General features: G+C 37.5%; 1 long non-coding RNA gene across 1 annotated transcript in view; it reads right to left on the reverse strand.

The window, feature by feature from the left end:
- Positions 1-19,863, reverse strand: part of LOC126486483 (uncharacterized) — a 222,069-nt gene extending 202,206 nt beyond the window's left edge. Inside the window, exon 1 of the long non-coding RNA XR_007588138.1 lies at positions 19,758-19,863. This is a non-coding gene — a long non-coding RNA (uncharacterized lncRNA). The remainder of the gene's footprint in view (positions 1-19,757) is intronic.
- Between the last annotated feature and the right edge of the window lie 6,948 nt (positions 19,864-26,811).

The following is a 26,811-nucleotide window of genomic DNA, read 5'->3' on the forward strand; positions in this document are numbered from 1 at the left end:
ATCATCTATCCCCCAATATTATCTATTACATCCACATTCTAATCAACTTTAAATTTGATTATTAGACTGCACCTCAATTCTGAGAATAGGATCTGTATGTATATATATATTTATATACATATATAAATTAAATATATATGTATAAATTAAATATATGTGAATTTCTATAACTTATCTTCTACTTTTATGCAAAAATCCTTCTGTTTACGTAACTATAACTGGAATTACACTCTTTCCCTTAAGGCAACCACATCCTTCACAGCTCCTCCACCACTTACTGCCACTCATCAAATCCTTTGCCAAGCTCTAGCTATCCAAATTACCTGTGAAATTAATGTCTTTCCCCACATTTCTATTTAACCTTAGTTCAGACATCCATAACCTCATTTCCGGAATCCATCAGTAACTCTCAGCTAGTTTCCACACTACAAACTTTGCAATGAATTCATCTTACTGCAAGCATAGTAATCATCTTTAGAATAGTCAATCTGTGCCCCTTTAGTGTTGAAATCCTTCAGTGACTCCCTTGCTGCAGAGTTAAGAAGAGATTTAGAGGTCCTTCTGAAGTACAGTGACATATAAAGTAGAGAGGAAGGAAGAAGAATCTAAGATGCTTTCGAGATAAACTTGAAATATGAGGAAAATATTTTAAAATATCAGCTTTGGAAGGCAATAAGAGACGACAGGTCCAACAGAAGACCTGCTGGCCTTAGAGCATGAGAAGTACTGGAAGAGATGAGCAGGTGAGGCTGGAAAGAGATTCAGCTGTTGACGCCATGGACATGAATCAAACCACCAGGAAATATCTATTGAACACAATCTGAGAAACAGAGGAAACTGAAAGGGTAATCACGCGTAAGACGACGGGACAGAGTTAGAAGGTAAGAAAAGGGGACTGTGAGCAAGGCAACAAAGGGAAAGTCAGGTTAGTTAGTCAGGTAAGTAAATGTGAAATAGACTAATAGTTCCAAGTGGTATGTTTTGAAAAACAGGATGAACAAGAAACAACAAACTTAATGGCTTTGTGATTATTTTTATGAATTGAATTTCATGTTTTTAATGTACTAAACAGTGAATCTTGCTTCTTTTATTATTACATATTACCATTGATCCTTGTGGGAGTCTGTCTAATTTTCATGCACTAATTTCCTTAGTTGCCCCTTAGCACTATTCTAATAGCTGAACATTCTCTCTCTCTCTCTCTCTCTCTCTCTCTCTCTCTCTCTCTCTCTCTCTCTCTCTCTCTCTCTCTCTGTGTGTGTGTGTATATTTTTGTAGTTGGTTTTTTGTTTGGCTTTTGCTTTCTTTATATTCTTTCTAGAATTGTGAAATATTTGTGTACACTGTAAAGATCTTTTCCTCAGATTTAATAAAGAACTGAATGGCCAATAGCTAGGCAGAAGAGAACAGGCGGGATATCTAGGGAGAGAGAGAAGAGCAAGAGGAATTGTATCTAGGGTATAGATATGAGCCACGTGGCAGAATGTAGATTAATAGTAAGAAGTTAACTTAAGTTGGAAGAGTGAATTGGAAAAAAGCCTAAGCTTTCATAATTAANTTAGATTGCTGAGCACATAGATATATTTTTGTAGTTGGTTTTTTTGTTTGGCTTTTGCTTTCTTTATATTCTTTCTAGAATGTTGTGAAATATTTGTGTACATTGTAAAGATGTATCTTTTCCTCAGATTTAATAAAGAACTGAATGGCCAATAGCTAGGCAGAAGAGAATAGGCGGGATATCTAGGGAAAGAGAGAAGAGCAAGAGGAATCATATCTAGGGCATAGATATGAGCCACGTGGCAGAATGTAGATTAATAGTAAGAAGTTAACTTAAGTTGGAAGAGTGAATTGGAAAAAAGCCTAAGCTTTCATAATTAATATTAAGTCTCTGTGCCATTATTTGGGGCTGGCGGCAGAAAAGGAAATCAGGCTACACTAGAGAATTAAAACCACGGGAAATTTATATGGCAAAGTGTAGTGTCAGGCCAGGAATGAGAAATTAAAGAAGAGCCAGAGGCATGGAAAGGAAATGAAAAGTGGGTTCTGAGTCTGGAGTGGTCCACAAGTCATGTGTAGGTCCTCATTCAAGGACCTGACATTTTGGCATACACTGGTGACCATTTACTTTAGCTAAATAAGTGATACTGTACAATGTATTGCATCACATCTTCTTAGTCACAGGTATATGTTTACCTCTAGTTCAATGCTCCTAGCTGTCGTAATAACCTGTGCTGTAAGGATGTCCCCATTCTATCTATTACCCTAGTCGAGCTAGGCAGCTATAACAAAGAGCCATAGAATGAGCTGCACAAACAGTAAACATTTATTTCTGAAAGTTCTGAAAACTGGAAGTCCAAGATCAGCACACTGTTAATGACATGCTGGTGAGATTCCTCCTCCAGATCCAGGCTTTGGACTTCTTTCTCCCTGTCCTTTCACAAGGCAAAAAGACAGTGAAAGAGGACTCCCAGCCTCTCACAAAGTCACTAGTCCCACACATGAACGCTCCACACTCCTGGCTTAAGCACTTTTTATCCATCTCCTTACATCATCACACCATTTCACCACAGGACTTGGGAGGAGATGAAGGCGTGTTTATTCATTCTCTCCATATGAGGTACCTGTGTAATCTCCAACCTCCAAGAGTAACTCCGATATTACAGCTATATTTACATATACCTTACAGATGCCTATCAGAACACTCTGGGGACTACATCTAGGAGCAGAGCACACATGTAGGCAGTACTTTGTTTGAGTGACTATTGTCACATTGATCCCTGAATAGCTTCTGAGGCTGCACCCGGTCAAGCAAGACAAGATTCGTTTATCTTTTTATTTTTTTTATTTTTTTTTTCAAGACAGAGTTTCTCTGTGTGTAGATTTGGAGCCTGTCCTGGAATTAGCTCTTATAGAGCAGCCTGGCTTCGAACTCACCGAAACAAGACTGCCTCTGCCTCCCAAGTGCTGGGATTAAAGGTGTGCACCATTACCGCCAGGCAAGATTTGTGTATCTTTACATATTGAAAAAAAAAGTAAGCAAGCCTGCTTTTTTTCTATTTATTTCCAAGCTAAGAACTTAAAAATAATATCACACCTTAGTTTATATCTCTGATTATAAATTATATTAGCATTAGTCTATAATTTATGCTTTAGTTGTCTGATCTACACACTGCTGTTATCATCCCCCCCCCCACTTATTTTCTGTTGCTTAGTACTGTCTCCTAATTGATTTGTTGGAAAGCTTTGGACATTCTCAATATTATAGCTGTGTCGTTTCTGAACTTCAGATATATTCTCCCCATGTTATCTGACTCGTAGACATCTGCAGGGTCTCTGTTAATTTTCTAGAGATGTCAAAACACACCACAAACTGCACAACGCAACACAAAGAAAAATTATTCCTTCACAGTTATTGAAGATTAAATGCACAAAGGCAAAGTACTAGCGGGGCCATGTTCCCTCCAAAGTGTCTGGAGAGAAGAAATCCTCCTTCATATTCTGTGGCTTCCGATATTCCTTGTCTTTTGGCAGCATAATTGCAGTCAGTGCCCCGCATCTGCACTAGCTCATCTTTCCTCTGCAGTAACGTCTGGGTGTCACAAGGGCTTCTTATAAGATCCCAATCTAATGCAGTGTAACTTCATCCTAACTAATTACATTTTCCAAGTAATGTCATATTCTGGGGTTCTACATTCTGTATGAAACAACGCTCTCTACTGAAAGCAGTGTGTATGCTATATGGACATATGACACCATGAGTTATTCTTTGATGCTGTTCTCTTTGTTGCATGCTCCTCTTAGAAACACTTCCTGGACAGGTGGTTCTAGTTCTACAAGCAAAATAATTGAAGATTTCTCTTTTTGCACTGAGACCATTAAATTTACTACTATAAATTAATTTTAATCTCTAAGTTTAGGGGGTCTCTATCACATACTACACACTCTATGTAAGCTTTTATGTATAGTAACGTCTATGATTTGGATCATGGAAAAAAGCTTTTAAACATAATCGTATGAACAGGAGGTAATAGCTTTTGAATTTGAGACCTGATGGGAAGTGACTGCAAAATTACTTTCCTTGGGAAAGGATTAATCATGGTTTCTAGAAGTAGATTGTTTTTCATAAGTATTTTATAATGAAGTAATATGACCTATCCACTTCCTGTCATTCTGTTTTCTCTCTTTCCATGTGGTCTCATCCACACACATATCAACACTCGTACACATGCTTGCTTGTTGTCTGAAATATTCAGAAGGCCTTCATCAGAAGCTAAACAGATGGGGTCACCCAACCTTAGACTTCTAAATTCTAAAACTTTGAGATGAATAAGCTTCATTCTGTATAAATTATCTAGACTAAAGAACTTTGGTATGGAAACACAAAACAGCTAAAGGGAGTTGACATCATGTTGGAAGAGGACACTAGTTGGTTCCCAGCTGCCTGACTAGCTTAGACCCAAAATAATCACACAGAAACAGTATTAATTAAATCACTGCTTGGCCCATTAGCTCTAGCTTCTTATTGGCTAACTCTTACATATTAATTTAACCCATTTCTATTAATCTGTATATCATCACAAGATCATGGCCTGCCAGCAAAGTTTCAGCATGTATATCTCTGGCAGCAGCTCCATGGTGTCTCTCTGATTCTGCCTTTCTTTCTCCCAGCATTCTGTCTACTTTTCTCCACCTAGTTTTGTTCTTTCCTGCCATAGGCTCAAAGCAGTTCTTTATTCATTTAACTAATAAAAGCAATACACAGTCAGAAGGATCTCCCACACTACCATCATCTTTGGACATCCTGAAATAGACAATGGTGTTGCTTTATTTCCTGGCCACCTGGCAACTCAAAACCAAAATAATCACATAGAAACTGTATTGTTTAAATCACTGCTTGGCCCATTAGCTCTAGCTTCTTATTGGCTAACTCTTACATCTTAATTTAATCCATTTCTAGTAATCTGTGTATCACCACATGGCTGTGACTTACCGGCTAAAGTTCAGGCATCTGTCTCCAGTAGGACTACATGGCTTCTCTCCTACTCTGCATCCTTTCTCCCAGCATTCAGTTTAGTTTTCCCCTCCTACCTAAGTTCTACCCTTTCAGACCAAGACAGTTTCTTTATTAACCAATGGTATTCACGGCATACAGAGGGGAATCCCACATCACCTCCCCTTTTGTTTAAATAAAAAAGGAAGGTTTTAACTTTAACATAGTAAAATTACATTTAAAAAAAACAGGTATCAAGCAAGAATTGCAGTTACAATATTTATATCTACTTTATCTTTTATCATGACTAAGGAAAACTATATCTATTCTTCAACCCCATCAAAGACTTCAGAAGAATATAATATTACCTAAGTAAACAGGAAATGAATTTTAAACAACTTCCAAAACTCTAGAATTGACAGAGACATCTTGCTGCCTGGACAGTCACCCAAAGTTCTATAACTTTAGGGCATCCATATTCAGCCTACTGGCCCATTGTATCCAGCAGACTTTTCCATGAAGCAGTTATTTCAAAGACAGTTCCACTGATATTGGCAGTTTGTCAGACACTTTATTCTATGTCCTGCAGAATGTCTGTCAGACTCTTTCATGAAGCAGGAACCCTAAAAAAAAAAATCTCCCTTTTAGGCAAGTTCAGCAGTTATTTCTCTATGGGTCCTGCATGTCCAGTTCACCCAACATACCATCAAGCAGTCCAGGCAAAAGCAGTTTCTTGCACAAATGACTAACCAACTCCATAAGGAGCCTCATCAATGTCCATCCTTCTCTTGAAGTAATTGATGCTGCCAGGAGCAAATGTGTCTCACTGTCATTAAAAGTTCTAAGTTCTTAAAAATTTTTAAAACCATATTCTGTAGCATTTAAAATATTTGAAGAATCCCTATCCATCTGAAATACATCTCTGTACATCTAGAAAATCTAACTAACATGACTATAAGCTTGACTATTATAGAGGACTCTATAGTTTCCTATATTATACATTACATTTGTAAGTGTGCTACACAGTCACAATACTTTAATCAAGATCAGAAATATGTATACACAGTATAACAAAACTGACCTTAAATTTGTATCAATAGACCAAGATCCATACCAATGCAAATCTCTATAGCATATCCCTTTTAAATATAAACAAATATTTATAAACAATATTTGGAAATATGGGCATAATTCTCTCCATTCTGCTTCCTGCTTTTTGTTGAGCAAAGTTATTTTGGGGTGAATTCACAGCAACCTTTCAGGAGGTCTGGATGCATCAAAACACATTAGTCTGGAATGACTCCACAGGTTCTCATCCTCTGTGGAAACAAAAGAAGAACCTCTTTTCCAAAACAACATATTCTCAGATCCATATTTTGGAAGAGAAATTACCTTTAAAGTATATATGCTGGTTATTTTGCTCCTTCACAGTCAAAAAAAATCAAAAAAAAAAACACAATAATATATATATATATATAATCCATATTCTCTGTGAATTTTCCATCTCTACATGGCTTACTTTTCTTTACTCCTTTTAATCTATGACTGTACTCTGTCTCTTTAAAGATGTTTTATTTATTTATTTATAAACCATTTACTTCTTTTTATAACTCTCTATACTCTTTTTCTTCTCTCTCCCAAGCTTACATACATCTTTAAAACACACTGTGACCCACTTAGAGGTCTTTTATGTCTGAATCTCTCCTTATTGTAAATCTGTAAACCTTTTCTGACCAGAAGTGCTACTTAAAATGCTAAGCCCTTATTATGAACTTAAGCAGTGCCATTACTAGGGGAAATACGGCACTTCCTGGGCTCCGCCCAGCCCAGCATGGCAGAGATGTTTGCTGTCTCTGAGAGTCATGCTCACGGCCCCAATTTTAGGCACACAGCCAGTCTATGTTGCCATTAAGCAAGTTGTAGCACTCTTCCCAAACCCCATTTCCTCTTCAGAGTTCGCTGGCAGCACAGCCCAGGAAGCCAAAGTTTCAAAACAGCACAGTTTTAGTTTCGCCAAGGTGATATTTTTAAAAATGAAATTGCAAGTTACATTTCTATAAGAGTCTAGTTTTTCATTGTCTCCATAAAAAGTTACCCATCTACATAACAAAAGTAGTCTTAGGGGAAAAATGACCTAAGAAAAATGTTACATTTGTTATATTAGAGAGTGTGCCCTTGGATTTTCTCAGTTAAAAGAAACCAATGAACTTAGCAGAGACCTGAGAATCCTGATTTTCAGTTGCTCAAATTCTACGTGTCAGTGAGAAAAATTAAGAAATTTAGACTTGATCTGAAGCACTGATGGTCAAACCCCAGTTCCCAGGTGACCATGCTAAAGTTCCCAGCACAGCTGTTGACATCACAGACATTAGCTCAGAATCAGACATGCTTATTTTGTGCAATGAGCCAGGCTAAGCACAGAGAACACAGCTGTGATGATCAGAGGTTTGTGGGCAGCCATGGTCTAGGGTACCACCCACTATTAGCAAGTAAGCTCTCTATAATCTAAGCATTTTTTTTTTACTATAAGATGAAGTAACTTGGATTTTCTATTTTGAGAAACCATTGTTATAAAGCAATTAGTTTGAAAGGCATAAGAATAAAAGAAACAAGAAAAGAATAATTACAGAAATGCTAACAATTCAAAGCAACTGTGCTTTGAAGAGATAATGAAGGATGCGTAGAAGAAAAGGGGTCATGGAGCGGAGCAAAAACACTGCCCTTTCCAACAGAGTTCACTGCACTCCTATTTCAATAATAGTTCTCGTTATGATTATGATTCTCCTGTTGCATGAGGCCTCTGTAACCTTGACTTATTAATATTCCCCTAACATGAAGCAAACCAGTATACCTAAAATGAAACTGTCAAAAATAACCCACATTTGTTCCTTACCAACTTGAGCAAATGAGGTAAATGCCAGTAGAATTTTTAAAGTTTTGTTATATTTTATGTTTGAAAAATATGATTCATGTCTAAAGTTCCATATAGTCAATCTAAGTATTTCATCACAGAGAATAAATATGTGAACTAAAATGTTGATGAAAAAGGATGCTCAAAAAATGTTTGTGCAGGGCACCGTAAGAAAGAAGCTGTGAAAAATTATTCATGAGAGAAATAGAACAGGGTGGAACCAACACAGGAATGAGGAGATTAAATTTTGAGCTGGTGGGCTAAATGGAAAAAAAAATCCATCTTCATCAATTTGGGTCCACATACTGCCATCCACTAAGAACCCAAGAACAAAGTCTGAGGAAGTTAATTCTTTCAGTCTCCCATCCTGAGCGTGGACAGGTATCTCCTCTTACTCTTGGGTGTTTAGCCACAAAATGGGACTTGTGTCTTTTGCTGTACCGGCTCTTACACTGTACAACTTGGACCAAATCATTCTTCCAGCTTTCCCAATACTTCAACTGACAAAAGGCACTGGCAGGGATTTCTGGGCTTCCATCACTACCTGGCAATCTCTCGTGTCAATACATAGACTAATGAAAAAGAAAGAATTTTCTATCTATCCTATTTATCTAGAGAACCTTGACTAATACACTCCACATCTCATCTATCATTAAAAATCATTCTTTTAGTCAACACTTTATCTTGTTTGTCTTCTATCCAATAGGCAATTATCATGAAAAAATGATGTTCTCCGACGTTGTGGAAAATCTCAGCCCCAATGAGAAGAATAAGAAGAAGAAAAGGAAAACCTTCAGAGTCTGTGATCTGGATACCTACTATATCAACAAGTGATATTTGAGATCTTGCTGTGTTACATCAACACCCTGTTTGGTATTGAATATGTGTCAACTAGGATCCAAGCTCTAGAATTCCTACAATAAAATAATACAAATGAGATACATCATGAAACAATAAATCAGGCAATGCCACAGACACAGACAGAATAAAGAAATAAAATTGGGATGGGTTACTTATACTCGGTGCAAGTTACAAAACATGGAGATACTTTCCCAAAAGAAACAAAATGGTATGTTAGCTTGTAAAATTAGAATTTACCTCACAAGAATGGCTAATTAGAATTTACCTTATAGAGAAAGATATTGAACATCATCTTACATGATAAATCTTTGTACAAATGTATAGATACAGCCTGGAAATAGCTCATCTACAGCCAATATCTCTACTTCAATTGTATCAAGATAAAACATATTCTGCAAATAAAGTACATATTTAAATTATTAGCCAAAAGTATAATCATTTGAAAACATTTATTGACACGGACAACACTAAATTGGTATGGACGCTTCTTAGGCTAGAAAGACCTTGCTAAATTAACACATTGGGGAATTCGGATGCAGCAAAACAACCACAAGACACCCTGCACTGGGCAGATGAATGATCACAGGTTATTACCATCACATGGGTTCAGTCACTCAGCTCACTTTAGCCAGTAGCCATTAACTAATTGGAAGAAAGTTGTAAAGAATTACAAGAATGAAGGCCCCCCCAAGGATAAAATTGGTAGGCCGTAAGTGAAGAATTTTTAAGATATTAGCCCAAAGCCATATCTGAAGTCCAAAATTAAACCACAAAGATAAAACAATTGAGAAGCATACTTTTGAATCTAACTTTTAGAAAAAAAAATAAGGAAAACTGAAGATGTTATGAACTACCCCAATTTAAGTGGTGAGGAGGCCCAAAACACACTTAGCAAGATATTCAGAAACCTCTCTCTAAACAAAATTTATGACATATAATAACTTGGGTAAATTAAAATACTATCAAATATAATATCTTAATGATATATTTATTCCTTAGATATTCTTCTAATTTCAATGCTGACAAATTTTTAGGATGAGTAACCACAGACCAATGGGTACTGGTTGATCCCAACTTAAGAAATTCAACAACTAAAAATCGGACTGCAGTGCTATTATGTTTTCATTATGAAATATACCCACGGGCTCAGGTGTTGAAGCCCAGGGTCTGTTCAGCAGCTGAGGGCAGGGCAGTAAGTCACTAGAGGCAGTTCTTCCAGCAAAGCTTATCTCTGGCTCATTTTTAATCCCCCCTTCCAGTCCACCCCCAGTGTCTACCATGGTAGGAGATTCTCACCTGTGCTTCCCAGCTGCCACAAGCTGAAGAGTTTTTCACCTACCATCCTCATCCCCACATGGGCCCAGAATCAGCAGAAACAATGCTGGCAAATGCATACTAATTAAAGCAGAAACTAAAATAAAAGTTCCTTCCTTGAGGTACGTTCATCAAGTATTGGGACATGGCAGTAGCAAATGGACAATCACAACATATTCTAGGTCTGTTACTGTTTGGAGATGAGAAAAATATAAAATGAGCTCTGCGGACTGAGACAAAGACGAGGCCAGCACAAAGGAAAACAATGGCTTTTCTGCATAGATGAAGAACGTTATCAGAGTTTCAGGTCCTCTGAAATGGTGAAAACAAATGGTGGTGGACACAGAAAAAGAAGATATGCAGAAAAGGCACTCAGACATCTGCACAGTTGTAACTTGCACAGCTATGGGGCGAGACTGAAGGAGGCATGATGGAGGACAAGTAGGTGCTGTAGCTCAACTATGCACTGTGCACATGTGTGGAGTTCTGAGTTTCCGTAATGAACTCCTGAATTTCACGAACATTCAGTTGAGATCCAAGAACCATGACATCTGTACATGTGTCCGACCACCAGCTTCATCAGAAGAAAATATATGAACTACTAACTAAACTAGATATTCAAACAAAGTCAAACACTGCTTAATGCAATATAGCATACGGTTTTCCAGCAATGTAGCCTCACAATGTGCAAAGTACAATAAAAATTATGACATATGCTAAGAAGCCAGAAAGTGTGACTCACAAATATATAGAAATACAACCAAAGGTGCAATGAATTTTGCAAGGAACAAATAAAAGTCTTAGAAATGCATCCAAGTATTCAAAGAAAAATGTAGACATAGTGAATAAATAGGAAACCAAAGTAGAGGAGCAAAGATTGACGGGAAAGAATGGCAATTGTATGTCTCGGGGTTCTTGAAAAAAATTGACCAAGTAGCAGCTTGGGAAGCACAAAATAAAAGACAGTAACCAAAGTTATTTAGAGGGTGGAGAGAAGGAGAGGCAGGGGAGGAGGAATGGAGGGAGACAGGAGGGACTAAAAACTATTCCCAGATTCCCAGTGACATCTGAGAAAATGACAGGAGACACAGAATGCAAGCAATACAAACCGAAACTTCAGAGCTGTAACTGCATACATATGAATTCTGCAATGACATGAATTTATGGAAATTTGTGAAATAGAAACAGAAACCTAATAAAGAAGTATACTTCACAAAGATATTTTATTGGAGATAAAATAGCACATTATTTAAAAGAAATAAATAATAATCACTCGTGATAGATATAAGCCTAGGAAATCCTGCAGCAATATCACACACACACACACACACACACACACACACACAAATACACCCACAATCTAGGTTTTAATTCAACATCCTTAATAAATATAAAAATATTCTTTGAGTCTTCTCAGAATGGAGTCAGCACTTTTACACTATATGACTTGTTTTAAGTCTTGTTTTAGTAGTTGACAAGGAATAGGAAGTCACTACATTTAGGAAATGAATAAACCCACAAAGGAACAGTCAAGAACATGAGTTAAGCAATGCACTATTAGTTACAAAGCCAAAAAATGCCCACATGGTGATGTATGTTGGACCATAAACAAGATAATCAAAAAGAAAATCACTACTTAAGAAAGATATGAGCAAAAGTTTAGGTTTTTGTTACCAACACTCAACCTCTCTTTCAAATGAATAACAGAAAGTCAGTATCAATAGTCTCCTTGTACAATGGCTCAGAAACAAAAATGAAAATCAAGTATATTATATACAAGATGTAGAAAGGATTGTTATAAGTAAAGAGAAATGACAAGTAGACATATCTTGGTTTTTGTAAGCAAATGATGAATTCTGTACCCAGCTTTTTTGAATTTTTCCTCATGCTCCACACAGTGGGAAGAATGTGTGCATATCTGCACAAGCTGCAAATCTAATTATAATATACAAGGTCAAGTAGCAGCCCAGAAATAGAAACAGAGATTTGAAGAAAGTGCTTATATTTTAAACCAGTGCTTAGACCATGGGATGAAGCAGCCGATTTAGCAGAATCAGCAGGGCTTTATAAACCTCACATTGTTCATATTTGACAACATGTAAGACAAGCCTTCAGTACATCACAATGTCTAATAAAGAGTGTTCTGAGGGGAAGAGCAAAGAAGAAATGTGTAACAAATGCTTGTCAATGTCACTGGAGACTAGAGTGAAGGAGGCGTATTTGTTACCTTTAGGATGCTGTGTATTTAATGTAGACTGGTGTCGGCACTGTTCTGGTTTATTCCAGATGCTGTTGCCGCAAACATTTTAATTATTTAAGGTGTTTTCCAAATCCCTAACATGGTCTATGAGAATTGCTGTGACAGGTCGCGTGTCCACATGTCAGAGACGACAACTACAGGCGCACCTCTTCATCCATGTCAATTGCCACTCTGTTCACAACAGCTAGGAGATAGAAACAGCCTAAATGCCCTGTGGATGATAGATTTGATAGTGAAAAGATGATTCACGTGCACAGTGGAATATTATTCAATTACAAAGAAAAGCTAAATTATGAAAATTAAAGGCAAATGGATGGAGCTGGAAATAATCGTGCCGAGTAAAGCAACCCAGACTTAGAACGTTCAGTGTTACACGTGCATTCTCATGTATGCATGCCATATTTGAACCTTTATAAATGTGTGATTTAACTGGAATACCTGAGGATGAATAAGGAGCCGTGGGACTATCTAAGGAAGAAGGTATAGCATACAGGTGGGTAGGAAAGGAGCAGGGGGGGGGGATATTGGAACAAGAAGGGTTAAATGACGGTTGGGAGCACAGCAGCGGAGAGAATAAGGAGCAGGACAACTGAGGCTAGAGACCTTTGAAAATGCCATATGTCAAACTGATACAGTAGAAGCCTCTATGTCTATAGGGAGTTTAAATGGTTACCTACAGTGGGGGGATACTGTTTCTTCCCCTCTGCCGGGATTCAGGGAAAATTACAGAAAAGGGGGTGGAAGACTCTAGGACACAGAGGTAGTGGGTATCTGTAGTAAAACAGTATTTATCCGACATGATACCATCGTGGCACACATACATTTTCAGCACCTATGACTGTTTGCTCAAAATCTGTATGATGATCAAATCTGCCAAATAATCTCACAAAGTTTTACCCCTAGCCAAAAAATTATTGGCAATTTAAGGCTGCTGAGGGAGGGTCAATTTGCTCAGGGATAAAGTTCCAATAAGGCTATGCATGGTCCAGTGTATGACTGAATACTCACAAGCTTGTATGTAATACATACAAGCAGCATTAAATGGACTCCCTGGATTAAAACAAAAAAATTAGCATGTGAACTTTGGAAGCAAAAGTGTTAGGGGGTAAAGGAGAGAGAAAAGGGAGCGAGTTTAGCATGTATGCACATGCCTAAAATTCTCAATCAAAGAAAATCCCAGATCATTCTAGGGAAATACAGATCTTGAAAGTCTCGAGTTAACGTCATCTTATGTGTGCATACGCATACTCTTGCACAAATGTGCCTGCATATGTGTGTGCACATGTATGTAAAGGTCAGGGAATAACTTTCAGGTATCATTTATCCGCAGCCATTTGATCGGTGGTGGTTGTGGCGGTGGTGGTGGCGGTGGCAGTGGCGGCAGCGGTGGTGGTTCCTCATCATCATGGACAACACTGATTAAGCTAAACATGTTAGCCAGTGATTCCCAGAGATTTTCCTACCTCTGCCTCCCCACAGCTGGAATTACAAACATTGGCCACCACACCCTGCCTTTTCCACATGTGTGCTGGAGTATTGCACTCAGGTCCTCATGCTTGTGTGGCAAGGACTACCTATTGTATCATCTCCTGGTCCCTGTAGTCAACTCCATTAAAACCCGAAGTCTTTACTTATCATTTTATATAGCCTTCCCCTTACAGGGACCAAGTGAAAGGCACTTATAGAATTCAATGTTTATGCAAACTCAGGGTTCCTTTAAGTGAAACTTGATCCCTAATTAACAAACAGGCCCTGCTATTTTACAAAAAAAAAAGAAAGGAAGGAAGGAAGGAAGGAAGAAATAAAGAAAGAAAGAAAGAAAGAAAGAAAGAAAGAAAGAAAGAAAGAAAGAAAGAAAGAAAGAAAGAAAGAAAGAAAGAAAGAAAGAGACAGAGGAAAAGAAGATGGATGAGAGAGGAGGGGGGGGGAGCCGGACAAGGAGGATGACAATGAAGGAGACTTGATTACACATAAACTTCAAACCAGATAGAATAAAAAATACAGCCCCCTTTTAAATTAGACATTCTAAAGCATCTTATTTTCTAAAAGTAGCCTGTTGGAAAATGAACGCAGTCCGGAACCACTCTGTACATAATTCACACTAATTAAACTTATAACTTAATGGATGTGGACCTATGACCTTAAGTCATAAATGATGAAGTTTAAAAGTTACATTAACTTTTCCTAGTAACTAAAAACGAAAGTGGGGCTCCTTGTAAATTATCTAACACATCAAGCACAAACTGAAAGCTGTGGTCACTTTAAATATTTAGCTGATAGCTTGGCTTTCTAAGAGGCTATTTACTTGACATACAAAGGAAAAGTGAATTTAGAATCAACAACACCAAGCTTTATTTATCTTGATACACTAATACACATCACAATATAATGTATATGCCAACCAGGTACCACCAAAAGTTGTGTGACATGCTAGGGATACAAAAGTGAATAAATAACAGGTGCTTCTCTTACTTCTAGGGAAACAGGGAGGAATGGCCTATGTTAGGAAGGTCAGGGGTTTGCCGGGTGCTCCGACGGAGCCTTCAAAAAGACTTTGCTAACACAAATCATCTAAATAAAAGTCAATAATAATCTTATTTATATAGATTGCCATAGCAAAAAAGATTTAAGATATATTTGTTAACATTAGAAAAAGTTTACTTTTCTCTCGGCTGATTTCAATCCCAGTCTTACTGTACAAGTCTTAATGAGACTCACACTCCCTTCACTCAACTTTGTGCGCTGATACCCATCTGCTAGTTCTCTAGAGACTAAGTACAGTGAGGTCATGTCTCTGTTTCCTTCCATTAGCAGGCATGCTGGTGGCATAGTCTCACTTATTTCATACTTAACAAGGTCGTGCTCAACCATGTTCACATTTAAATGTCACACCATTCCTCAGGAGCAAAGGAAAATGGATTTAAATATTTGCCATGTAGAGAAATTATAAAAACCTTCTCAGTGCTACATAATAAAAGGCAATGCTAAGATTCAACATCGGTTCAGCTATTGCAGAGAGACAATTCACTCTTTGTCCGTTCTCAGCAGGGGTCGACAATGCCATTAGTACTTTATCTATATAAAACATATAAAAGTATGTTCATTCCCATTTCATACTGAAGCCCATGGAGCTAACAAGAAGCTTGCATACATTGTCTGGTTATAAAACCAGCAACTGGTTAGCCCAGTTTTCAGACACAGACCTCTGAGCCACACATAACCCGACTGAATGACAACTGTTTGCATGGAAACCATCCTAAACCAGGAGTTGACCTTAAGGCCAGCTAAACTTAGACAATATTGAATCAGCCTATGCTTTCTTGCCTTCTTCTCTTAATGCCTATAAAAATGAAGGCCTATCAGCTGTAAATTTTCTGACTTGATGCTATAACTTGAACTTTTTCCATTACAAGATCAAGTAATAATACATTTTCAAAAAGAACAGAAATGGTGATTATCTCGGGGAAAGAAAGGAACAAGCCGACTAGGACAGAGAGTACGGGGAGGGCAGCAACAGAGGAGGTGGATGAGACCAAACTTCCACAGCTAACAAAATGTATGAAAATTCTGCTTTAAAGTTACAGCTCATCTGGAGGAGTGTTTGCCTGAAATGCATGAACCTTTAGAATCTACCCCCTGCAACACACAAACAGGTATCAGAGCCCCCACTTGTCATCCCGGAACTCAGGAATTAAAAGCCAGAGAATCAGAAATTCAGGATCATTCTCTGCTATGTAGAGGGAGGTTGGGGCCACCCTGTGATGTGTGAAACCATGTCAAAGAAACACAGGAAGAAGAAAGGACTGGGAGTGGGAAAGAGGACATAAAGTTCCCTGCTGTAATAAAACACAATACTTTCTCTGATACCCTAAGGTATTAGTTTTGAAAAGAAAGACATTTTACCTCACAGTAAGTTTAGTGAACTACTCTAAGCCTTCCTAGTGTTCCTTTCCAGATAGTCAATAAAATAACCAACTTTCGGTCTACGTGCAATAATCATTTTACATAGTGTGGCATCATTTGGTCTTCTACAAACTGCATTTTACCAAAAGATTGAAATTTCAACATAGAGCCTTAGGAAACGAAACATTTAAAACGCACTTATGTTGTTTATAGCAAGACTTCCAATTAGAGATATTACTGGGTTTCACTGCTAGAATTTTTAAATTATCAAAAGCACGCAGCCAAAAGCCTTAGGAACATTTTCCTCTCGGTGACAAGATGAGATGTCAATGTGTCATGAGAATCGGAGCATCTCACTGAGAGCCTCCGGCCCTCTAGCCTTCTCCTCCCCATAGATAGCACGGAGAAGCTGCGTCACTGTCTGTATTGTCTCGCCTTTGCATTTATTTTAAGGAAGATCTGCAAATTCTGGAGAGCTCAGTAGTACACGTAAAGGATGGATACTAAGGGAATTACAGATCCAGGGGAGTTATAAATAACTCTGCCTTCAAGGTCCTGCCTGGAAATGGAGCCCCTCCTGGATGGATGTCAACCTCTGCGATGTTCCTGAGATATTTATCCCCTGCTTTTCCTTTTTCCATTTCTTTCACAGAAAGTTCTGTGAATTGTGGACAGAGGAGGCCAGGGCCACAGCATTCCAAGAAGTGAAGAACAATTAAAATAAGAAAAGCACTGAAGAAAGAGAAGGTGAGGGATAATGTGAAAAGCAAGACCTAGGGACAATCAAAATAACAGGACGGAGCACAGCCACCAGATCACACAGACACTGGGCCTGTAGAGTTCATTAGATCTAATATACATAGGGTAGGTATCCTATTGATATCATATTTCTCTTGGAAAGTATATTAAAGAGACTTCTAAAACAGCTCTGTATTTTAATTTTCTTTCATTGAAAATTATTTTCAACTTAAAATATGAACTTTGGGTGTAGAAGAACATGTTTTTACACAGACAAAAATATAGACAGCTATCACCATACCCTGCCAGGGCATACCCTCACCCTCCAACAGCACCTCCATCTCTGAACATGCTTGTGAATGCAAACCTCAAACATCTCTGCAGATGTTCCTAGTAGGCACAGATGGGGGAGAATACACATGGACAGATAGCGATTTAGAGAGAGGAAGCAGAAGCTAGGAGAACGATTGCTGTTCTTAGACATTCTAGATAACATGGGGAGGATTTTTGGACACCCAGTTCTGACTGCGAATACTAGTCACTCATAAACATAGTGCTTTTCACAATTAAAACCTGAAGGAGTAGAACAGTACATTTATAAGTTAGAGAAATAATGGAAGAACACAGAGACATAAAGAAAATTTCAAAGTTGTATATTTTTGTGATGATAAAGATCAAGCTCAAGGTCATAGGCCTTCTCTGAAATACATAACCATGATTGGAAATTTTCAGTGAAACTAATACAGTTTTTAATATTCATTATCTAATTTGAGAGAATAATTAAATAATAATAATAATTAAAAAGAGGTCATCCTGGTGTCTGAAACCTGTGCCACCACCACTAGGGACAGGCCAATTTGGGTAATCAGAGTTGTCAGCTGGGGCCATGGTACCATTCAGTCCAGGGCTGCAGTCTAGAACCATGTCTGGGTCCATGTCCCTGCCACAGTCAGGGTCTCTGTTTATATCTGTGGCTTCTGAGATCATAGAAGATGCTGATGTCACAGGTCTGGGCCACCTCGTGGGGCCATGGTGACAACCGGGCTCAGGCTGATGCCTACGACCAGCCCTATCAACTAGGCCAAGGCAGTTTCTTTATTCCTTAACCAATGAAAGCAACACACAAACAGAAGGAACTCCTACACCAATGCTTGTTTTTTTGGATTTTTTCTATTAAAAATTGGTTTTGATTTGGGGGAGAGGTGGCAAGGGCAGAGGGCAAATTTGAGGAGACAGAAGATAAGTGGGATCAGAATGCATGGTGTGAAATACACATCAATTAAAGGTGCGTGTGTATACACATATGTGTGTGTGTGATTTTCAAAAAGAATAAAGAATTTAAAATTTTAAATACAGTAGAGAAAAACCAGACTTTTAAAATAAGTGGAATTTTACATTTAAATCTGAACAGTGGAAGGACAAAGAGAAGACACACACACACACAACAAAAAAATAAAAACCTACAACTTATCCATTAGAACCAAGGCAAGCCAAGAGAAGCTCAAAAGCTCTGAAGAAAACATGGTTGGTATATGGAAACAGATGTTGTAGCAGAAGGAAGCAGGCAGCTCCTGGGGGTTTTGAAATGTCCTCAGACAACGAGGTCACGGGAAGGAAAGGAAACAAATCAAAGAGGGTGATTCTGGAAAACAATGGCGAGAATGCTCAGTGAAGAGTTTTCCAAAGACTCTTCCTCCTGGAAACACTTCCCGTGAAGTCAGCCATCCTCGTCACTGACTCACTGACTGCACTTTGTAACAGTCTGAGAGGAAGGGGAATGAGTCACTGCATGTCAGCAGTTATTAACGTGTATTTTTAAGAAAAATGATACTAGATTTTAAAATATTAATGGCCTTTACTGTTTTATAGTGCCTGCTATTTCAAATTATTCTCAAAAAGTTACCAAGGCTTGCAGAAAAGTGGGCTTGTTCATACCCAGCATGCACTGTTAGAAACCAAAAGTTAGCCAAAGCTTTGGCTATCTTAGGCGCAATGGTAAGGAATTAAAATGTCTAAAGCTGTGTGAGTTTTATTTTTGTAAGTCTGGGTCATAAATTAAATTTCTCCAGAAAAGAATTGCTTCCTAAAGCTGTCCTAGACAAACTGCAGTCTGCAGCCATCTTACTCTCAGAGCTGGGCCAGAAGCTTTCCTTTACACAAATTCAAAATTTTACCTCCTAAGACTGACGATTGCAACAAATGTGTGCAGTCAGCTATTGTACTGATCTAACCTGACAGCAAATCTCCTTTTGCTAATAGCAAGCAGTGCTTGTGGAAGGGCTTCTCATCTCTAAGCAATTACTATCTAATGACCAAGGCATTCGGTGAATATTTGAATCTGGCAATCACTGCCCAGTCCAATGCACTAAACTCAGAACCACACAATGTAGAGGGTAATGGTTGTCACAAATAGGACATTTCCACCTTATGGGCAACTTGGTCAATAAAAGCCCAATTACTCAGTACCAAAATTACGTTAGCTGATGACGGTTATCAAGAAAACTGAAATTGTTTCCAATGGTCATATTTTATGATTCTTAGAAGAACAGAACTTTAAGAAGAGGAACACAATCTACATTTTTCTTCATACAGAGAAGCCTAAATATCTCAACATACAGCACATTCACTTGCAAAGGAGTTTATTTACTTGAGTAAGAAACTCAGTAGGAAGCTAATCAAGATTAGAAAACCTGACAGTGCTTGGCACAAGATCTACTTTTCTGTTGCTGTCATAAAGCACCGTGACCAAAGCAACATATAAAGGAGTTACTTTGACTTACAGTTCCACAGGGCTGAGTCCATAATACTAGGGACTGCAGGCAGCGGGCAGGAGGCTTGGAGGGTAGAATAGGAAGCTGAGAGTTTATATCTTGAAGTCTCAAGCCTGAAAGAGAAAGCAAACTATAAGTAGGCAAGGCATATCTAACACCATGAACAAAACTCAAGTCCAAGTGGATTAAAGATCTCAAAATAAATCCAGACATACTGAACCAGGGAAAAGAGAAAGTGGAAAATAATCTCCAATGCATTGGCCCAGGAAACAAAGCCCTGAACTGCACACCAGTAGCACAGACACTAAGATCGAAAATCAATAAACTGTACCTCATGAAACTGAAATGTTTCTGTAAAGCAAAGGACACAGTTAATAGGACAAAATGGCAGCCTAAAGAATGGGAAAAGATCTTCAATAATCCAAATATGACAGATAGCTGATTTTCAAAATATATAAAGCAGATATATAACAAACCAGTCAGAGTGCTGGCATTTGACAGAAGATACTTGAAAGGTAAAAAACTAGTATAATACTTTTCCATCAAGAAGAAACCTGCACTTTGTTGGATTGCGTGTGTGAGACAATGTACAATATTACCAGACAAAACTCAAGCATGGAGTGAAGATGGCCAGAAAGTTGTACCCCTAGCTGAGGAGCTATTGGCCACTAAAGTCTGTTAGAAAAGGAACTGCCACCGTGCCTGGAAATGGGCCTACATGCAGCCCATACTGACAGCACACAGTGGACTCTGCGTGATAGGGCGGGGAAGAACACATGAAACCATGAGGAAACCATGGCAACAGAGATAAGTAGAAAATTAAAGGGGCAGAAATGGAAATTAGGCTTGATCAAAATATATTCTATGCATGTATAAGATTTTCAATCAGTAAAAAAAGAAAATAAAGAAATAACAAAAATGTATTTCATTTAACTTGCAAAAACAATATCCTTAGTTTAAAATTATCTGAGTAAACATTATCTTTCACTGAGCATTTTTCTTGAGTATATATCCAAAGGAAATCTAAGTTCATATACCAAAGAGATATTTCCCATCCACACTCTTACCTGTACCATTCAAAACAACTAGGAAATGAAATAAGCCTATAGATCCATCACCAGGTAAACAGATTTTTTGAAGAACTGTATAGATACTTTGCTAAATTTTATTCAGCTAGAAAGAAAAATTACTTAGTTTGCAGGAAAATGTATGCAGCTGGACAAGATTGTGTTAGGCACTGGTGTAGTTTGCTTTCTATTGCTGTGATCAAGACTACGACCAAGAGCAACTTGGGGAGGAGAAGGCTTAGTTCATAATACATTTTATAATAAGCAAGAAGGAAACTCAGGGCAGAACACAAGGCAGGAGTCTAGAGGCAGAATCTGCAATAGAGGCTGTCAACGAAGGCTTCTTATTGACTTGGTCTTCATGGCTTGTTCAGCTTGCTTTCTGATATTACCCAAGACTACCTGCCTAGGAGTGAAATTCAGTCATTAATCAAGAAAATTCCCTACAGACCAATCTGACGGAGACATTTTTTTTCAACTGAGGTTCCCTCTTTGAAGATTATTCTAAACTGTATCAAATAGGCAAAAAAAAATCTACCAGTACCATTAATCCTTTCATCAACACAAAACACAAATATATCAATACATAAATAGCTTTCCTTTTGTGTTTATTTACAGGATCTTATTTTAATATCACAATATAAAATGCAATATAACTTTTAGTTCCACTTTCAGGGATGTTTTATTTCATTAAAAATAGTTTTTTTTTCTCACATAAAATATGTGACTATGATTTCTCCTCCTTCCGCTCCTCCCCACCCCCTTCCTATCCAGTTCCAACCCATCTCTGTCTCTCATTAGAAAACAAACATGATTCTAAAGAACAGTATAAAATAAAATAAAATTTTACACATTAAGAAATCCCTCCATAAAAATCAATGCTATCTTCTTTTAGTAGAACAGTCTTTCACTCGGTCTTTTAAAAAGTTAATAAAGCAAAGCAGTGGTGTAGCTCATTTGACAATTATTCCTAGTGTGCATAATAAAAATGACTCCCACATTCTTACAACAGTGGGGCTAAGCCAGCCAGTGATATGGCTCAGCAGGTAAAAGGACTTGCTGTCCACATACTCAAGGGTGCGAGGCCTTCCATTGGATAAAGGTTAGCCTGTGAGAGAACAGAGTCTCGATGAAAACTGACTGCTCTTCCTCCAGAAACCATCAAGTATCAATGTCAATAGCTCCTCAGCTAGGGGTGGGCATTCACAGGCACCTCCCCTCTCCATGATCAAATGTTGACTGGCTCGCTTACATGCCAGTGTTACACAGGCAACCACAACTGCTGTGTGTTTATAAGTGCAGTAGTCCTGTCGTACCCAGAAGATACGTCACATCTGTCCTCCCTGATATTCAACTCTTACCATTTCCCATGTCCCCTTCTCTAATAGGTTCTGAGCCTTGGGAAGAAACTGTGGGATAGGTGTCTCACTGTGGCAGAAAAATCCACAGCGAGTTCTTCTCTGGACTCAGACCAGCTTTCAGCTTCTATGTTGACTGACATCCACCGCACATAGAAATTTCTCTGAGGAGTCTAAAAGCTGCATTAATCTCTGCATATAGAGATAAGAACTTGGAGGGCAGTTTCAAACTGTGCCCATTTAGAAAAATAATAGTAGTAACCTGGAGCCAATGAGATCCCCAACCATGTGTTTTTAGCCAGATTATAGGACCAGCCATGTTTGTCCTATGAAGCAATCCTTAAATCCAATAATTCATGGGCATATCTTGACTTTTCATCACTATAGTTCACAGGATTTAAACTGGGATAATAGACTAAGTGATATCAAAAAGAGAAGAAAGAACATATATTAAGAAAAGAATAGTCATTTCAATAAATAGTGATGGGAAAAATGAATGTCTATATGCAAAAAACATACTAGACACCTATCTTACACTATAGAAAAAATCAACACAAAAACTTTTAAGATTTTGAAGAAAATGTAGCCAACATATTCTATGACTTTGGTATGAGTAAGGACTTTTTTATAAGAATTTTAAAACACAGGCAAAAAATAAAATAAAAATAGATGAGCATATTGGAATGAAAATGTGTTAGATGAAAAGGGGAACAACCATGAAGAGGCAGCATACAGAATGCAGAAATTACTATGGAAGTAGATATTCAATCAATGATTACTGTTCACAGTCTAGGGATCTCAAAAAGAAAAATAAAAACAAAAAAGGCAAATATACCAAAAATTAACAAGAAAGCATATAAGTAGTCAACAGGTTTATGGAAATTTTTAATATAACTATGCAATAGAAAACTGTTAATCAAAATCATAATGAGATTTTAATTAACCCAATTAGATTCTAATGCCTACTCTGAGAAAGGCAATTATTTCAAATGTTGGGGTGTATGTGGGAAAATTATCATGTGTAATTGGTAGATGAATAGGTTAATATAGCACTTCTGGAAAACAATGTGGAAGTCATTGAAAAGATAAAAAATGGTATACACAGAGGACTCTAGATATCCTATAGAGATACTTGCTCATCCATGTTTACTGCTGCTCAATTCATAATACCAGAATTTGTAGAGAGCTTAGATTCCCATCAACTGATAAATGGATAGAGACATGATATAGTATTGATCTTTCTGTGTGTAGGTCCATCTACTGGAGCATGGGTCTCATTTTTTGAAACTACAAAATGTAATTTAATAGAAGAGTATAAAATTAATTCCAAGCAGTAGGGGAAGAGGGTGGGATGAAAGGCTGGAGAGAGATGGATCAATAAGTAGAAAACTATGGTTACGTAAGAATAAAAACAGTGTTGTCCTGTTGAAAAGTAAGATGACTAGGAATATCAATGCTGTGTTGCATTGCGATGTATCTACAAGCAATTGTGTTGTTTCCATTATGATCAAATAATAAGTGCTAAAGGCAGTGCATATGCTAAACCCTGATATGATCATTTCAAGTTGTATACATACATCAAAGCATCATACTGTGCCACACACGTAGGATAATTATACATGGATTAAGAACCAAACCTTGGGGTTGGAGAGTTTGTTTCCCAGCACCCACATCAGGTGGCTCACAACCATCTATAAATATATATCTAGGAAACCTGACCCTTCTTCTGGCTTCCACAGGCACTTGCGCATGTGTGCACACGCACATGTGCGCACACACACACACACACACACACACACTATTAATTTATTTGATGATACTTTTGTAAAAATGCTCACACAAACTCCCTCTCATCCAGTAAAAAATACAAGGCCTCTAATTCCAAATGAAATCACTACACTGTATAACATGCAATCAGGATTCATTCTGCTTGCCATATAATTTCATTCAACTTTTAGAAGATATTGTCTATTAAATAATTCATACCCTGAACACAAAGCTCTTCTTGGGGAATTTATTTCAGAATTTTAAATTGGAGAAAATATCCACTAATGAACTGACTGCTTCTTCTGGTTCAATAATGAGGCTCATTTCTCTTTCTGCTCCAGTTGCGAGAAATTTCAGAGCTTAACCTGAAGAACAATTACAAAAAAAATATTATGCTAACCTCATGACAATAGCTGTAGCTTCCATTGTTCATGGGTTGGGTGCTCCCTATCAATCTGAACTTTACTGATGGAGAGAGAATACGTTACATGTAATACCTCACCACTTTTGAAATAAGTTATTAATATATGAAATTACTTGTGAAGCCATGCCCAGTGGGCATAAACACCTCATTTCATTTATAATACTGCTTGGGTAGAATGTGAGGATTTTTTTAAAGGTGTCATTTGGTCTTGATTTGACTGTTAATGCTTTTCCAAATGTTTTAGGTTGTAGAAAGCATCCATTCCTCTACCCTAAAAGGGTTGAAACTCAATATCTATATTCCAAGTCACTAGTGCAGCTGATTCACAACAGAACAAGATGCTTACATAGAAAAAAAAAAAACAAGAATTCCTGCTAAGTAAATAATTAAATTATTTGCATCAAAATGAGACAACCTCCAAATACTTGTTTCTAAAATAATTAATTGGAAGAACTGGTCAAAAACAATTAATGAAGAAAGTGGTTATATATTTGAGAAAGGATAAGGATAAGGAAGGTAAATGGGAGTGATTGAAAGACTGAAGTGATGTAATTTCAATATAATCTCAAAAATAGAAAAGATAATATTTAAAGATAAAAAGCAAAATAAAAATGAAAAGCCTATTGCTTATGCCTATGAAGAGCTTTCCTAACAAACAAATAATAAGCATGGAAGTAAACTGAAGAGTGCATTCTTAATTTTTGGCCCTATAGCAATTTTGTGACTGTTAACTATATTGTGATGGTGTAAGTAATGAATTCAAACAATGTGAGTCAGCTATTCTATTCTAACAGTGTGTGTGCCTATTAGAGAAAATATTCAGGTTTGCAGTTTTTGCCTCTAAAATGTGAAACAGCTATAAACTAAACAAAAAGTCATACACATGCTTTAGTGTAGGTCCTTCTGTCCTGCTTCTGAAAAAAAGAAATACCAGCAACAATGTGTATGTAAGCTGAAAACGTCAACCTCATTTTCCCCCCTTGGTTTCATTTTGCTGTAGCCATCTTGTATGGGATAACTTGCAATAAAGAGATTTGGAAACATGACTACACAATGACACTCTGTCTCAACAGAAAAAGAAAAAAAACAGGTCTTTATAAAATAGATAAAAATGTATGTATGAAAAGAGTTTAAATGGAGTCACCCTGAAATAAAGCAACAATGTTCTTATTGAACACCATAGGTTAATTAAAAAAAAAATATGTCCAGCCCAGACCCAGAGCAGGAGTGGATTGTCTGTTTTGATGTTATTGGCAAATGAGACCCCATAGAACCCCCAGTAATGGGAAAATTTGCCAATGCTTCTTGGCATCCTATACAACTGATCTGACATCCTATACAACTGATCTACATATATAACGTGTTAACTATATTCCAGTCTGGTAAGTGGTTGAAACATAAAGTACTTTGATCTAGACAAAATCTTTGCTGCATTGAGTACTAAAAGTCACACATGTACTTAACAAAGTAAGAAATCTGTGAATATAAACAAGTATATATTCCAAAATAAAGAAATGGTTTTAAGAGTCTATCAGGAGATTCCAACTAGTTTTTTAAAAAACTTTAGATAAGTTTACTTATGAGAGCGGGGCTCAGACTGGAGGAGAGAAGGTGGTGAGAATGAAAAAATATTAAAAAAATATTCTGGAGATATAAAACATCATATTCAGGGAAACTAGAACCACATAGCCAAGAGATGTGGGATGGGCAGAACTGCATGACCTTGTGGGTAATCTACTGGAGGCAGATGTGTCAAGAGGGCAGAAAGCAAATGCTGGAGAAGGATGAGTCATCTGAAGCAATACTACATAGGCCATGCTAAGTCTTCATTCTTATAGCAGGTAAAGCCATTAGAATTTGTTTGTTTGCTTGTGCTTGCTTGCTTGCTTGCTTGCTTGCTTGCTTGCTTGCTTGCCTGCTTGCTTGAAGAAATGATTACTCTAAGGAATATATGAACATATTACAAGGCTGGCAGTGAGCAGAACAGATGCAGAAAAGAGATTCCAATGGTCAAGAAAAGAAATAAGTTTCTCGATCAAACAATAGCTCACCCAAGGGAATGTATGTGCCTAACATTATCTTTCTTAATCCTCACAACAAAGTGTATTGGAGATTGCAGTATCTTTAAAGAAATAAAAAGCAGGTATAATGTTACTTGCATGTATGTTAAAACTCTATCACCACTACTGCAGCCCTAACCATCATAATACTGCTTTGCTTTGTTTCTATGCGATGTTCTCAGAAAGGTACTACAGATATGTGAAAGGTTCCTCAAAGCTGACTTAGGGGATGGGACATGGTAGCACAAAACTTTCACTCCAGCACTTGGAGGGGCAGCAGATCCCTGTAAGTTTGAGGCAGCCAAGTCTACATAGCAAGTTCTAGGTTAGTCAGGACTACATAGTGACACTCTGTCTCAACAAAAAAAAAAAAAAAAAAAAAAAAAA

The sequence above is a fragment of the Alexandromys fortis genome, unplaced genomic scaffold, assembly GCF_014885135.2.
Source record: "Alexandromys fortis isolate MF-2015 unplaced genomic scaffold, M_Fortis_MF-2015_v1.1 scaffold_18, whole genome shotgun sequence".
NCBI lineage: Eukaryota > Metazoa > Chordata > Mammalia > Rodentia > Cricetidae > Alexandromys > Alexandromys fortis.